The sequence below is a fragment of the Carcharodon carcharias genome, chromosome 7, assembly GCF_017639515.1.
Source record: "Carcharodon carcharias isolate sCarCar2 chromosome 7, sCarCar2.pri, whole genome shotgun sequence".
In the NCBI taxonomy this organism is placed as follows: Eukaryota; Metazoa; Chordata; class Chondrichthyes; order Lamniformes; family Lamnidae; genus Carcharodon; species Carcharodon carcharias.
This window is the reverse complement of record NC_054473.1, coordinates 114,912,338-114,925,556: the sequence shown is the minus strand read 5'-3', so window position 1 is coordinate 114,925,556 and position 13,219 is coordinate 114,912,338. Positions and strand designations below refer to the sequence as shown.

At 46.5% G+C, this 13,219-nt stretch overlaps 1 protein-coding gene across 2 annotated transcripts in view; it reads right to left on the bottom strand.

Annotated features, from left to right (window-relative positions):
- The window catches only part of elmo3 (engulfment and cell motility 3), a 238,284-nt gene extending 227,248 nt beyond the window's left edge, over positions 1 to 11,036 (bottom strand). The window contains exon 1 of one of the 2 annotated variants that reach the window (XM_041192089.1): positions 10,569 to 11,036. The gene's annotated coding sequence lies outside the window, so the exon portion shown is untranslated. The remainder of the gene's footprint in view (positions 1 to 10,568) is intronic. The other variant, XM_041192088.1, reaches the window with a different exon arrangement.
- Positions 11,037 to 13,219: the final 2,183 nt, after the last annotated feature.

The window sequence follows — 13,219 nt, the reverse complement described above, 5'->3', positions numbered from 1 at the left end:
TGGAACAGCGTAGACCCAATTGGGCCAAATGGCTTGTTTCTGTGCTGTTAGACTTGATGACGTAAAGGAGAGACTCAAAGGAGGAAAGAGAAGGCATTCTAGAGCTTAGGGCCTTGGTAGTTGAAGGCACGGCCACCGATGGTGGAACGTGGTAATCAGGGATCTGCGAGAGGCCATGGGGGACGGCAGCTAGTTCCGAGGGCAGGAGATGGTTACAGGGATAGGGAGGGACAAGGCCAAGAAAGGTTTTGAAAACAAGCATGAGGGTTTTAAAATAGAGGCTTTGCTTAACCTGGTGACAGTGTAGATCAGTGACCACAGGAACGAAGAATGAACAGGACCCGGTGCAAATAAGGACAAGGGCAGCAGAATTTTATATGACTTAAAGTTTACAGAGGGTGGAATATGGGAACCCAGGCAGGAGAACATTGGAATAGTCGTGTCTCAAGGTAAAAAGGTATGGATGAGGGCTTCAGCAGATGATCAGCTGAGACAGGGATAGAGCTAGGCACTACTATGGAGGTGGAAATAGTCAGTCCTAACGATGGCGCAGATATGTGGTCAGAAGCTCATTGAAGTCAAATGTGACACTTAGGTTGGGAACAGTTTAGTTCAGCCTCAGACAGTTGCCAGGGAGAGGGATAGAGCTGGGAGCTAGAGAACAGAGTTTGTGGCAGGGGCTGAAGGCAGTGGCTTCGAGCTTCACAATATTTAATTGAAGGAAATTTCTGCTCATCTGACACCAGATGTCGCATGAGCAGATACAATGGAGAGTGGTGGCAGTGAGGTAGAGCTTCATCAGTGTGTGTGTGGAAACTGGTGCTGTCTTTTTCTATGATGGCACCAAGGGGCAGCGTGTAGATGAGAAGTACGAGAGGCAAAGGATATTTAACTGGAGTCACCAGGAATCGCGAATGGTGCTGAACATTGTGCAGTCAGCGAATATCCCCATTTCTGACTTTCTGATGGAAGGAAGGTCATTGATGAAGCAGCTGAAGATGGTTGGACCAAGGACACTACCCTGAGGAACTCCTGCAGTGATGTCCTGAAACTGAAATGATTGACCTCCAACAACCACAATTTTTGTGCTAGGTATGACTCCAACCAGCATAGAGGTTTTCCCGATTCCCATTGACTCCACTTTTGCTAAATCTCCTTGGTACTCCTTGACACTTGGTCAAATGCTGCCTTGATGTCAGGGGAAGTCACTCTTGTCTCACCTTCTATAATTTTCAATGACAAGTAATCTTGGGCAGGATTGAGTTTGGTGGAAAGTCCTGATATATTTTGAGGCTCTTTTCAACTCTTTTCCAAAAGAGCAGGCTCTGGTTCTTGCTACAAGATGGCCCTTGGAGCCACTGTGTGTGACAGGGAGATCAGTCGGCAGTTCTGCTTTCTCTCCTGTTTTGATCTTTGTTCCCATAGGTTTGCTGCTTCCTCAAGACAACAAATGTCTCCCTTCCTCATTCGTGCTGCACTAACCCCCAGCTCCCCAAGTCCCGTGCCAATTGTGCCACCTTGAACTTCTCAAATCTGTCAGTGGGTGAACCACCCTCATGGGAGTTGTCACAATGTCATCACGAGGTGCAGCCTTCAGGAGGGCAGCACTCTCCCCTCCCCGAAATAACTCAGCAGAGACATTTACTGGATAGCTGCACCATACAGCTCAACTGAAGCACTTGGTTTCACTGTTATCAATCCAGCCAGAGAATCACCTGCAATGGCTTCTCCTCCCACTCCTGCACCTTAGCAAATTTAGGACAATATCCAGACTTGGGCTGACAAGTGACAAGTAACATTTGCACCACACAAGTGCCAGGCAATGACCATCTCCAACAAGAGAGAATCCAACTATCAGCCCTTGACATTCAATGGCATTACCACCACTGAATCCCCCACTATCAACATCCTGGGGGTCACCATTGACCAGAAACTGAACTGGACTAGCCATATAAATACTGTGGCTACAAGAGCAGGTCAGGGGCTAGGAATCCTACAGCGAGTTACTCACCCCCTGATTCCCCAAAGCCTGTTCACCATCTACAAGGCACAAGTCAGGAGTGCGATGGAATAATCTCCACTTGCCTAGATGACTGCAGCTCCAACAACACTCAAGCACTCAACACCATCCAGGATAAAGCAGCCCGCTTGATTGGCACCCCATGCACAAACATTCACTCCCTCCACCACCAACTGCACAGCAGCAGCAGTGTGTGCCATCTACAAGATGCACTGCAGAAACTCACCAAGGCTCCGGAGATAGCAGCTTACAAACCCATGACCACTACTGTCTAGAAGGACAAGTGCAGCAGATAGATGGGAATACCACTCGCCATCCTGACTTAGAAGCATTCCTTAGAAATTGTTCCTTCACTGTCACTGGGACAAATTCCTGGAACTCCCTCCCGAGCTGCACCGAATGTACCAACACCACATGGACGGCAGCGGTTCAAGAAGGCAGCTCACTACCACCACCTTTCTCAAGGGCAATTGGGGATGGGCAATAAATGCTGACCCAGCCAGCGATGCCCACATCCCATACATGAATAAAAATATAAATTGGGATTGGGAAGGCTTATTTTATTTGTCAGTCACAGCTCAGTTTGTAGCTCTCTCACCTCTGATTCTGAAAGTCATAGGTTCAAGTCTCATTCCAGAAACTTCAACACAATATCCTGACAGATGCTCCAGTGCAGTGCTGAGGGAGTGCTGCACTGTCAGAGGAGCCATCTTTCAGGTTCGACGTTAATTGAGGCTCCCAATGCCCTCTCGGGTGGATGTAAAAGATCCCATGGCATTATTCAGAAGAACGGGGAGTTCTCTCCTCACTGTCCTAGACAATACTTATCCCTCAACCAACATTTAAACAACAAACTATCTGGCCATTATCATGTTGCTGCTTATTGAATCTCGCTGTGCAAAAACTGGTCATCATGTTTCCTACATTACAACAGCGACTACACTGCAAAAATACTTCATTGGCTGTAAAGTACTCTGGGATGACCCAAAGGCACGAAAGGTGCTATATAAATGCTAGTCTTTTCTTTCTTCCATGAGACACCCAGGTGGAGTGCTGTCTGTTGTGGTATGGGACGTCCCCAGGGGGTCACGGTCTGTTGTGGTATGGGGTGTCTCCATGATTAAAATGGAAGCTAAAAGTGGAGAACTCCCTCCCTAACAGCACTGTGGGTGTACCTACACCAGATGGTTGAAGGCAATAGCTCACCACCAAATTCCCAATGATGGCCAATAAATGCTGGTTTTCCCAGTGATGCCCACACCCCATGAATGAATTCTTTAAAAAAAAGCTGCATCCTTCAAAACAAACATCTGTTCATTCCTGTTCCCTTTTGTCATCCTCAAGATTTGCCTAGCTTCCAAAAGACCACACTCCTGGAGAACCTTGATTAAGAACCAAACATTTAAGAGCATGCTGGAACATCTGCCACCAAGGGGGTAAAGAAGAGCAAAGATGTGGTAACACATCACCTCCAAATTTCTTCTCCAAGTCACCTGACTGTAACACGTACAGCTTTTCCTTCATAGAGCCTGCTACACACCATTGTAGGAACTCTTCCACCTCGAGGACTGAAGTGTTTGAAGGAGGAGGCCCAGCCACAGCTTCTCAAGCATAGTCAAGAAATGTCAGCCTTGCCAACATCTGGCCACAGCTCAGAAACAGACCCATCAGCACAACCTGCCTGTGCTAGTGTTTAACCTTCACATGAGGAAAACTCTATTTTATATGTCAGCTGAGTTCCCACAGTCTTTCACCACCTATCCACCTTATTGTAAAACATTGACATTGTCTCTGCTTTGACCACTAGCTCCTATAGTATTTTCCATACCCCCACAACACAAGTTTCTTTCACGGTCTGTCCTAAATCTTGCACGTTTAATCTTATCTGCAAGTCCCCTTGTTCTCAAATCGCTGGAAACAATCTATTTTTAGCTGCTCTGTTACATCCCGAGAACAAACAGATTTTTAAAATTCTTTCATGGAATGTGGGTGTCGCTGTTTGGGCCAGCATTTATAGTCAATCCCTTGTTGCCCTTGAGAAGGTGGTGGTGAGCTGGCTTCTTGAACCACTGCAGTTCATGTGGTGTAGGTACACCCGTAGTGCTGTTAGGTAGGGAGTTCCAGGATTTTCACCCAGCGACAGTGAAGAAACAGCAATATAGTTCCAAGTCATGATGTTGAGTGGCTTGGAGGGGAACTTGCAGGCAGAGATGTTCCCATGCATCTGCTGCCCTTGTCCTTCTAAGTGGTTGTGGGTTTGGAAGGTGCTGTCAGAGGAGGCTTGATGAGTTGCTACAGAACATCTTGTAGATGGTACACACTGCTGCTACTGTGCATCGGTGGTGGAGGGAATGTTTAAGGTGGTGGATGGGGTGCCAAGCAAGCAGAATTCTTTGTCCTGGATGCTGTTAAGCTTCTCGGGTATTGTTAGAGCTGCACTCATCTAGGCAAGTGGAGAATATTCCATCACATTCCTGGCTTGTGCATTGTAGATGGTGGACAGGCTTGGGGGAGCCAGGAGGTGAATTACTCACCACAGAATTCCAAGTCTCTGATCTGCTCTTGTAGCTACAGTATTTATATGGCTGGTCCAGTTCAGTTTCTGGTCAATGGTAACCTCCAGGATGTTGATAGTGGGGGTTTCAGTGATGGTAATGTCATTGAATGTCAAGGGGAGATGATTAGATTCTCTCTTGTAGGAGATGGTCGGTGCCTGGCACTTGTGTGGCACAAATGTTACTTGCCATTTATCGGTCCAAGCCTGAATATTGTCCAGGTCTTGCTGCATATGGACAGTATCTGAGGAGTTGCGAATGATGCTGAACATTGTGCAATCATCAGGGAACTTTCCCACTTCTGACCTTATAATGGAGGGAAGGTCATTGATGAAGCAGATGAAGATGGTTGGGCTGAGGACACTACCCTGAGGAACTCCTGGAGTGATGTCCTGGAGCTGAAATGACTGACCTTCAACAACCACAACCATTTTCCTTTGTGCTAGGCATGACTCCAACCGTTAGAGAATTTTCCCCCGATTCCCATTGACTTCAGTTTTGCTAGGGCTCCTTGATGCCACACTCAGTCAAATGCTGCCTTGGTGTCAAGGGCAGCCACTCTCACCTCATCTCTTGAGCTCAGTTCTTTTGTCCATGTTTGGGCTAAGACTGTGCTGTGGTGTCCTTGGCGGAACCCAAACTGAGCATCAGTAAGCAGGGTATTGCTGAGTTAGTGCTGCTTGATAGCACTGTCGACAACCCCTTCCATCAGTTTGCTAGTGATTGAGACTAGACTGACAGGGCGGTAATTGCTCAGATTGGATTTGCTATGCTGCCACTCATCCCAACAATGCAGCTGTGATTAAACTTCAGAAATATTTCATTGGCTGTAAAAACTTCACGGGATCGAGAAAGGCGCTTTATAAATGTAAGTTCTGTTGCTAGAGGACAGAACATACCTGGGCAATTTTCCATATTGTTGGTAGTGCCAGGGTTGTATCTGTACTGACACAGCTTAGCTAAGGAAATGGTTAGTCTGGAGCACAAGTCTTCAGTGCTATTGCTGGAATGTTGTCAGGGCCCATAGCCTTTGCAGTATGCCAATACCTTCAGCTCTTTCTTGATATTATACGGAGTGAATCAAATTGGCTGGAGACTGGCTTTGTGATGCTAGGGATCTCAGAAATAAATAAATTCATCATCATGGGTGATCCTTATTTTTGGGCAAGTTTTCACAGATGCTCAGGTGAAGTAGAGACTTCAGCTGACAAACTTTCTCATCCATCACTCTGACACTGTAAACTGAGCTGCCTGTAGCCTCAGGGCATGAAGCTCTGGTTCAAAGTGCTGGCTGTGCTTTGAAGGTATTGATTGGTGTCTATGTGTTTAGCACTGGGCTCACGTCTTACAGAACCTGAACCATCATAAAGAGCTTTTCTTAGCTTCAGAGCAATGACGGTCAACATCTCATCCTTATTGACACCCATTTCTCATTCTTTGCAAGGCATGGGAACTACTTGCTTAGAGAGAAAGAACTTACATTTGTCTAGCACCTTTTGTGACCTCATGAAGTCATTGCAGCCAGCAGTGCTTTTGAAGTGTAGTTACAGCTGCAACTTGGCACAGCGCAGTAAGCTCCCACAGACAGCAATGAGATTAAGAACAGCTCATACGTTTTGGGCTGGTGTCAGTTGAGGGTAAAGCATTGGCCAGGACATGGGGGATAACTCCCCTGTTCTTCTTCAAAATAGTGCCATGGGATCATTTGCATCCACGTCAGAGGACAGAGAGGCCCGCAACCAAAATATTGCACCTCTGACAGTGCAGCACTCCCTCCATGGTGCACCGAAGAGTCAGCTTTAAATCAGGTGCTTCAGTCTTTGGAGTGGGACTTGAACAGAAGAAACAGGAGTAGGAGTGGGCCATTCAGCCCTTCAAAGTCAGTAAGATCATGGCTGATTTTCTTCCTTGGCTGGGGAATGAGACCGTGAATGCTGAAATGTGGAACGCAGTTTGAAAATTCCTTTAAAGGGACAATGTGTTCATCACTGGCCAGTGAACCAGGCTTTCCTTTCCTAGCCAAATAATGGATCACTTGCTCACAGTACTGCGAGAATTACTGCAGTCTGGGTCAAAATCCTGGAATTCCCTCCTTAACAGCCCTTTGGGTGTACCTGCACCATATGGACTGCAAGGGTTCAAGAAGGCAGCTCACCACCACCTTCCCAAGGGCAGTTAGGGATGGGCAATATATGCTGGCCCAGCCAGTGATGCCCACATCCCATGAATGAATAAAAAATGTATTCAGTACCAGGGACCATCACAGTCATAGGCTTGAGCTTCTTTTCTTTACATTTAACTATGTGGTTTGAAAGATAATTGAAGAAACTTGCCTGATCTTGTATTGAACCACCCACACCAAGACAGTGCCCAGTCCAGTTCTTGGTCTATGAAGAGCTAGCTCCAACCTTGCATACACTCCAGAACTCTGCATTCCTCCTTTTCTGGCCTCTTGTGCATTTTTGACTTTCTGTGCCCCACCATTGGGAGCCATGCCCTTACCTGTCCAGGCCTCAAGTTCTGAAATGTCATCCCTAAATTGATATGCATCTACCTTTATTAAAATTCTCCTTAAACCCTCTCTCTTTGACCCAAATGTTTGGTCGCCTGTCTTTTTGTTGCAAGCTGGCAGCGTTGTTATGGAGAGGGAGGTGCACTCAGCTGAAAACAGCTGCCATTAGGGTAATTATCATACAAACATATGAATTAGGGACAGGAGTAGGCCACTTGGCCCCTCGAGCCTGCTGTGCCATTCAATAAGATCATTGCTGATCTGATTGTAACTTCAACTCCACATTCCTGCCAACCCCCGAAAAGCTTTCACCACCTTGCTTATCAAGAACCATCCAGCTCAGCCTTAAAAACATTCAAAGGCTCTGCTTCCACCGCCTTTTGAGGGAGAGTTCCAAAGACTCACGAGCCTCAGAGAAAAAATTTCTCCTCATCTCTGTCTTAAGTGAGTGATCCCTTATTTTTAAACAGTGATCCCTGGTTCTAGACTCTCCCACAATCTTCACACAAAGGACAGAGCACGATATGCCATTCTCTAGTAGGAGTACTGTTGGAGGAGATTATGCAAATTAATTTAAATGGGAATCAGATAGTAGTTAAGAGAGTCTGGGGAGCTAGCGGGAGTGACTGATTGCCCTAGCTGGCTCCAGTGAACAGAAACAGGAGAATAGATCTGATGGGCTGAATGATCTGTTCCCATACCTTAAAGACAATGATTCACCAGAGGCCTGATTTTAAACAGGGCTAAAAGTCCCCACTGAGTGTTTAATTTAGGACAGCAAGACAATCTCTTCAAATTCCCTTGAAGTCATTGGAACCTCCTAGTGGTTTCTAGCAATGCGCAAGTGAGGAACCATTCTTACAGTAGCCTTCCTCTCAATACTAAGAAATTAGCATCATTTTATTAGTCACTATTTCCTCATTACTTAATCCTTGCTCTCAATTTCATTAACTTCAGCTGCTTTCTGCTTGGCACTTTGGTTTCTTAACCTACCTTTTGACATTCCAGTACTTCAACAATGATTTTTCTTCACCTTTACATACGTATTTGTGACAGCCCCTCTCCCCTTCCTCTTTTCCCTTCCATCTTGCTAATAGGGGTCAGAGCCTGGTCCTGTATCTTTCCCAACAAAGCTGGGTAATGGGTGGCCTGTTTGAGATAGGGTGGCACCTTTCTGCTTTCCACTGTTGTGTATTGGCAGAAATGCCCAGTGATGGATGAACACATTTCCATAGTCGTGGGTACATCCCCACTGCACCCACACCAGAGGTCAAACACAAGGATATATCAGCGATATCCCACACCATGGACAAAGTGCACAAACACAGGGAAAATCAGTGATATCCCACACCACAGGCCAAACAAAGGGAGATATCAGCGATGTCTCACACCACGGGACTATCAAGTGGATCCAAGCTAGACAGTGAATTATGGAACAAGACAGTTATTTTTTCCTTGTTAGTAGGTTTAATCACAGGATGCAGCATTACAGATTGCTGCTTCCTGCTAACTAACTCTGTGTCCAGCAGTCCTATTTTATATGTGCTCAAAGACAATCATTCAATACCCTTTACCTCAACTGTATTTTTTATTATTCATTCATGGGATATGGGCATTACTGGCTGGACCATTATTTATTGCCCATCCCTAACTGCCCTTGAGATAGTGGTGGTGAGCTACCTTCTTGAATCACTATAGCCCATGTGTGGTAGGAATACCCATAGTGTTGTTAGGGAGGGAGTTCCAGGACTTTGCCCCAGCGACAGTGAAGGAACGGTGATATGGTTCCAAGTCAGCACGGTGTTTGACTTGGAGGGGAACATGTAGGTGATGGTGTTCCTGTGCACGGTTACCCTTGTCCTTCCAGATGGTGGAGGTCACAGGTTTGGAAGAATTGAGGTAATGTTAATGGGGAAAACGTAGGGAGATAACAGCAAAATCACAAATCATGGGACATATCAGTGATATCCCAGACCATGGACAAACACAGGGAGATCTCAGTGATATCATAAACCATGGACAAACACAGGGAGATATCAACAATATCCCACACCATGTGGCATAAAACGGTGAGATATCAGTGATATCCCACACCATGGACAAATACAGGGAGACATCAGTGATATCCCATACAATGGGGAAAACACCGGGAGATACAACGATATCCCAAATCAGGGACAAGCACAGACATGTTTCAGCAATATCCCACACCTTGGAGAAACACAGGGCAATATCAATGATGTCACATTCCATGGGGCACAAACAGGGAGATATCAGCGATATCCCACACTACGGACAAGCACAGGGAGATATCCCACACTATGGACAAACACAGGAAGATATCAGTGATATTCCACACCACAAATACAGAGAGATATCAGTGATATCACAAACCAGGGGCAAATATAGGGAAATATAGCAATATCCCACACCATGGACAAACACAAGGAAATATCAGTGATATCCCACACCATGAACAAACACAGGGAGATATCAGTGACATCCCACACCACAGACAAGTACAGGGAGATATCAGCGAAATCTCACACCATGGTCAAATGCAGGGTGTTATCAGTGATATCCCATATCACGTGTTAGACTCCAGGAGATACTAGCAGTGCTGTTAATTTAGAGCCACATATACATGTGGCTTATGTTCTTTGTGGATGTGGCCTCTGTGACAGCAGAACACTGACACTGCAGATTGTCCCACAATGAATCTGAACATCTGGAAATGGCACATTACAGATTGTGTTCAGGCTGTCAATTCAAAGAGCTTCAGATTCACACACAAAAAAACTCTGAACATTAAGCAGGAGGGCAAAGGGGATGGGGCAGAGGAGAGGGGAATGGGAACATGACAGAGAGGGGAGGGGTTGTGGCACAGGGGCTAGGGTAGAACGGGTGGGGCAATAGAGGGGGTGGGCTAGTGGATGGACTGGGAATTGGGTATAGGGGGGAAAGAGATGGTATGGGGCAGGGTATTTGAGGCAGGGAGCTAGATGGGGTGTTGCAAGGCTGTATCAGCAGCTGCCAGTATGAGTGGGGCGGGGTGGGGAGCACAGAGACCAGCTCACACCCATCCTGCATAAACAAGCACCTTGAAACCAGAGCACGCACGCAGTATAAGTGGAAGATTAATAAGTGACTAACACTTGAAACATCATGACTGACTTGTCAGTGCAAGGGACCACTGTATGGAAACATAATCTTTCAAGCAAATCCAGCCCTTCCCAGATTCCACACCCGAGAGCCAATATCCCATGTGATTCCATAGGCACAATGTACTCCCAATCCAGCCTTCCAGAAGACATGATTGTTTTGAGCTATAAACGCTAGGGGAAGCTGGGCAGTAATAGAGAAATCAATCATTCAAGGGAGAAAGTTTTAAAAACTTTTTAAGATGTTGTTAAAAGTTACATAGCTCACAAGAAACCTTTCCAAAGTTATGATTCTTTAAAAGTTTTTGGCCAATGCTCACCTGGGAATTGACCTGATCCCAATTTTCAATCTATAATCCCAGCTCGCAGCCCTCCTGACCCACCGTGTCTGTCACAAACTCTCTCGGTCTCTCTCAATCGCCTTCTTCAGTCCGAGAAATTTGGCTTCAAACAGCACGCAAAGAGAAACAGAGTGAGTGCGCTGCACCCAGGTACAAGTGTTGTCTCTCTAGCCAGTTCCCAGGCCGTGTCTGTCCCTCCTCCACCTCCTCCTGGTCCGAACAAGATCCAACTAACTTTTTCTTACGGAGTCTCCCGGAGAGCCTCTTCTGAACGGGCTCCGAGTGTCAGCATTGACGAGAGAACGAAATGCAGCCGACAGTGCAGGCAAGGACGAGAAAGTTTGTCAATAGTTCGGAGCCCAGATGCTACAGGGAATGAATCCTCCCGGGACTGGCACTCGGCTTCCGGGTTATAAACTGACACAGGGCAGCTCCTCCCGCAGGAAACGGATTGAGTGAATGTCAGCCGCTGAGATGATCCAACACACACACACTCACCCTGACCACAACCCCCCCGCGCCCCCCACCCCCCCCCCCCCCCCCCACCAGCTCACTGTCAGCAAGACACAGGAGCTCTCACTGTGCCTGGAGGGGAGAGAGAGGCAGAGCAAACATACACAAGTCCAACTGCAGCCATACAGACACTTCCATAAACACACAGGCATCAACACCATACCCACCACACCCACAAAGGGGGCAAAGGTGTATATGTCAATTCATGGGTGTGTGTGTGCATGTCTGTGTGGACGCGTGTTCATGTGTGTGTATGATTGTGTGGGTGTTCATGCATATGTGCAGGGCTCTGTGGATGTGTGTTCATGTGTCTATGATTGTGTGGGTGTTCATGCATACGTGCATGGCTCTGTGGATGCGGGTTCATCTGTCTGTATGGCTGCATGGGTGTGTATTTGCATATGGTGTACGTTCATGTGTATGTGTGTGTCTGTGTATGGTCCTTCACCCAGATGAGGGTAATGCTGTTGATGTGGTATACATGGACTTCCAAAAGGCATTTGGTACAGTGTTGCACAACAGGCTTATGAGCAAAGTTATAGCTAATGGAATAAAAGGGACAGTAGCAACATTGATACGAAGCTGGCTGAGTCACTGGAAGCAGAGTAATGATCAACGGATGTTTTTCAGGCTGGAGGAAGGTCTATAGTGGAGTTCCCCTGGGGTCAGTGTTGGGACCCTTGCTTTTCCTAATATATATTAATGACCTCGAACTTGGTGTGCAGGGCACAATTTCAAAATTTGCAGATGAAATGAAACTTGGAAGCATTGTGAGCAGTGAGATAGACAGTATAGAACTTCAAAAGGACATGGATAAGTTGGTGGAATAGGCAGACAGGTGGCAGATGAAGTTCAGTGCAAAGAAATGTGTCACAGAGTCATGCAGCACAGAAACAGGCCCTTTGGCCCATCGTGTCTGTGCCGGCCATCAAGCACCTATCTATTCTAATTCCGTTTTCCAGCACTTGGCCCTTAGCCCTGTATGCTACGGTGTTTCAAGTGCTCATCTAAATACTTCTTAAATGTTGTGCGGGTTCCTGCTTCTACCACCCCCACAGGTAGTGTGTTTCAGGTTCCAAGCATCTCTGGGTGAAAAATCTTTCCTCAAATCCCCTTTAAACCTCCTGCCCCTTACCTTAAATCCATGCCCCCTGGTTATTGACACCTCCGCTAAGGGGAAAAGTTTGTTCCTATGCCCCTCATAATTTTGTACACTTCAATCTGGTCCCCCCTTAGCCTTCTCTGCTCTAAGGAAAACAAGCCAGTCTCTCTTCATAGCTGAAACATTCCAGCCCAGACAACATCCTGGTGAATCTCCTCTACACTCTTTCCAGTGCAATCACATCCTTCCTATAGTGTGGTGACCAGAACTGCACAGAGTACTCCAGCTGTGGCCTAACAAGCGTTTTATACACCTCCAGCATAACCTCCCTGCTCTTATATTCTATGCCTCGTCTAATAAAGGCAAGAATCCATATGCCTTCTTAACCACCTTATCTACCTGTGCTGCTGCCTTCAGGGATCTATGGACATGCACACAAAGGTCTCTCTGATCCTCTGTACTTCCTAGGGTCCGATCATTCATTGTGTATTCCCTTGCCATGTTAGTCCTCTCAGAATGCACACTTCTCAGGATTAAATTCCATTTGCCACTGCCCTGCCCATCTATATCGTTCTGTGATCTAAGGCTTTCTTCTTCACTACTTACGACACAACCAATTTTCGTGTCATCTGCGAATTTACCTCCCATATTCACGGCTAAAGCATTAATGTACACTACAAACAGCAAAGGTCCCAGCATCAATCCCTGCGGTACACCACTGGACACAGGCTTCCAGTCGCAAAAACAATATTCAACCTCCTGCCACTAAGTCAATTTTGGATGCAGTTTGCCAAATTGCCCAGGATCCCATGGGCTCTTACCTTCTTGACCAGTCTCCCATGCAAGACCTTGTCAAAAGCCTTACTGAAGTCCATGTAGACTACAGCAACTGCACTATCCTCATCAACACACCTAGTCACCTCCTCGAAAAACTCAATCAAACTTGTTAGTCATGATCTCTCCCTCTAAAAGCCATGCTGACTATCCCCGATTAATCCCTGCCTCTCCAAGTGGA